This window comes from Coregonus clupeaformis, unplaced genomic scaffold (genome assembly GCF_020615455.1).
Source record: "Coregonus clupeaformis isolate EN_2021a unplaced genomic scaffold, ASM2061545v1 scaf2653, whole genome shotgun sequence".
NCBI lineage: Eukaryota > Metazoa > Chordata > Actinopteri > Salmoniformes > Salmonidae > Coregonus > Coregonus clupeaformis.
In genome coordinates this window covers 58,804-62,500 of record NW_025536107.1, presented here as the reverse complement: position 1 = coordinate 62,500, position 3,697 = coordinate 58,804, and the positions used below count along the sequence as shown (strand labels likewise).

Sequence of the window (3,697 nt, the reverse complement as noted above, 5' to 3'; positions counted from 1 at the left end):
CCCTATCACCTCTATACACCACCTATAGGAGCCCTATGACCTCTATACACCACCTATAGGAGCCCTATCACCTCTATACACCACCTATAGGAGCCCTATCACCTCTATACACCACCTATAGGAGCCCTGTCACCTCTATACACCACCTATAGGAGCCCTATCACCTCTATACACCACCTATAGGAGCCCTGTCACCTCTATACACCACCTATAGGAGCCCTGTCACCTCTATACACCACCTATAGGAGCTCTCTATACACCACCTATAGGAGCCCTGTCACCTCTATACACCACCTATAGGAGCCCTATCACCTCTATACACCACCTATAGGAGCCCTATCACCTCTATACACCACCTATAGGAGCCCTATCACCTCTATACACCACCTATAGGAACCCTATCACCTCTATACACCACCTTTAGGAGCCCTATCACCTCTATACACCACCTATAGGAGCCCTATCACCTCTATACACCACCTATAGGAGCCCTATCACCTCTATACACCACCTATATGACCTCTATACACCACCTATAGGAGCCCTATCACCTCTATACACCACCTATATGAGCCCTATCACCTCTATACATCACCTATAGGAGCCCTGTCACCTCTATACACCACCTATAGGAGCCCTATCACCTCTATACACCACCTATAGGAGCCCTGTCACCTCTATCACACCACCTATAGGAGCCCTGTCACCTCTATACACCACCTATAGGAGCCCTATCACCTCTATACACCACCTATAGGAGCCCTATCACCTCTATACACCACCTATAGGAGCCCTATCACCTCTATACACCACCTATGGAGCCCTATCACCTCTATACACCACCTATAGGACCTCTATACACCACCTATAGGAGCCCTATCACCTCTATACACCACCTATATGAGCCCTATCACCTCTATACATCACCTATAGGAGCCCTGTCACCTCTATACACCACCTATAGGAGCCCTATCACCTCTATACACCACCTATAGGAGCCATATCACCTCTATACACCACCTATAGGAGCCCTATCACCTCTATACACCACCTATAGGAGCCCTATCACCTCTATACATCACCTATAGGAGCCCTGTCACCTCTATACACCACCTATAGGAGCCCTATCACCTCTATACACCACCTATAGGAGCCCTGTCACCTCTATACACCACCTCTAGGAGCCCTATCACCTCTATACACCACCTATAGGAGCCCTATCACCTCTATACACCACCTATAGGAGCCCTATCACCTCTATACACCACCTATAGGAGCCCTATCACCTCTATACACCACCTATAGGAGCCCTATCACCTCTATACACCACCTATAGGAGCCCTATCACCTCTATACACCACCTATAGGACCTCTATACACCACCTATAGGAGCCCTCTATACACCACCTATAGGAGCCCTATCACCTCTATTCACCACCTATAGGAGCCCTATCACCTCTATACACCACCTATAGGAGCCCTATCACCTCTATACACCACCTATAGGAGCCCTATCACCTCTATACACCACCTATAGGAGCCCTATCACCTCTATACACCACCTATAGGAGCCCTATCACCTCTATACACCACCTATAGGACCTCTATACACCACCTATAGGAGCCCTGTCACCTCTATACACCACCTATAGGAGCCCTGTCACCTCTATACACCACCTATAGGAGCCCTATCACCTCTATACACCACCTATAGGAGCCCTATCACCTCTATACACCACCTATAGGAGCCCTATCACCTCTATACACCACCTATAGGACCTCTATACACCACCTATAGGAGCCCTGTCACCTCTATACACCACCTATAGGAGCCCTGTCACCTCTATACACCACCTATAGGAGCCCTATCACCTCTATACACCACCTATAGGAGCCCTATCACCTCTATACACCACCTATAGGAGCCCTATCACCTCTATACACCACCTATAGGAGCCCTATCACCTCTATACACCACCTATAGGAGCCCTATCACCTCTATACACCACCTATAGGAGCCCTATCACCTCTATACACCACGTATAGGAGCCCTGTCACCTCTATACACAACCTATAGGAGCCCTGTCACCTCTGTACACCACCTATAGGAGCCCTATCACCTCTATACACCACCTATAGGAGCCCTATCACCTCTATACACCACCTATAGGAGCCCTATCACCTCTATACACCACCTATAGGAGCCCTGTCACCTCTATACACCACCTATAGGAGCCCTGTCACCTCTATACACCACCTATAGGAGCCCTATCACCTCTATACACCACCTATAGGAGCCCTATCACCTCTATACACCACCTATAGGAGCCCTATCACCTCTATACACCACCTATAGGGGCCCTGTCACCTCTATACACCACCTATAGGAGCCCTATCACCTCTATACACCACCTATAGGAGCCCTGTCACCTCTATACACCACCTATAGGAGCCCTATCACCTCTATACACCACCTATAGGAGCCCTATCACCTCTATACACCACCTATAGGAGCCCTATCACCTCTATACACCACAGTTATCTGATTAACAGTGAGTCTGCAGCAGCATATAGAACTGTCTCCTGCTGTTATCTGATTAACAGTGAGTCTGCAGCAGCATATAGAACTGTCTCCTGCTGTTATCTGATTAACAGTGAGTCTGCAGCAGCATATAGAACTGTCTCCTGCTGTTATCTGATTAACAGTGAGTCTGCAGCAGCATATAGAACTGTCTCCTGCTGTTATCTGATTAACAGTGAGTCTGCAGCAGCCTATAGAACTGTCTCCTGCTGTTATCTGATTAACAGTGAGTCTGCAGCAGCATATAGAACTGTCTCCTGCTGTTATCTGATTAACAGTGAGTCTGCAGCAGCATATAGAACTGTCTCCTGCTGTTATCTGATTAACAGTGAGTCTGCAGCAGCATATAGAACTGTCTTGTTTTGAGACATTCATTCCGTGTTGTTGTTTAGTTACTTCCTCCAGCAGAGTTGTGATTAGATCTCTCTCCTCTATCACATGAACTTGGATGTTCTGTAAATTACTGTAATTAATACATGCATTAACAGAAATGAATGTCAACAAACGACAGGTATTAACAGTAAATTGCCTGTTTTACTAAAAAATCACAAATCGCAATACATTTAGAATCGTGAGAATCGCAATACATATCATATCGGCACCTAAGTATCGTTGATAATATCGTATCGGTGAGGTCCCTGACAATTCCCAGCCCTAATAAGTCCCGTGTAGCTCAGTTGGTAGAGCATGGTGTTTGCAACGCCAGGGTTGTGGGTTCGATTCCCACGGGGGGCCAGTATGAAAATGTATGCACTCGCTAACTGTAAGTGGCTCTGGATAAGAGCGTCTGCTAAATGACTAAAATGTAATAAGGACCTGTCCAAATCACTGTGAATATCTCTCTTTTCTGATGTCGATGTGCCCTTGAGCAAGGCACTTAACCCTAATTGCTCCTGTAAGTCGCTCTGGATAAGAGCATCTGCTAAAAATAAATAAATAAAATTAAAGAACATAAAACTCATTCTTCAATTAAGTTAAGCTAACGTTGTAGTCTGAGTGTAGAAGTCTTTCTACTAGGAATATAGAACTCATTCTACAGAATATAGAACTCATTCTACAGAATATAGAACTCATTCTACAGAATATAGAACTCATTCTACAGAATATAGAACTCAT

General features: G+C 45.9%; 1 long non-coding RNA gene across 1 annotated transcript; it reads right to left on the bottom strand.

Annotated features, from left to right (window-relative positions):
• Positions 1 to 1,194: 1,194 nt before the first annotated feature.
• LOC121576313 lies at positions 1,195 to 2,021 on the bottom strand. The gene is made up of 3 exons (XR_006002453.1): positions 1,647 to 2,021; positions 1,439 to 1,593; positions 1,195 to 1,361 (listed from the first exon to the last, which is right to left on the bottom strand). It is a non-coding gene; the product is annotated as an uncharacterized LOC121576313 (long non-coding RNA).
• Positions 2,022 to 3,697: the final 1,676 nt, after the last annotated feature.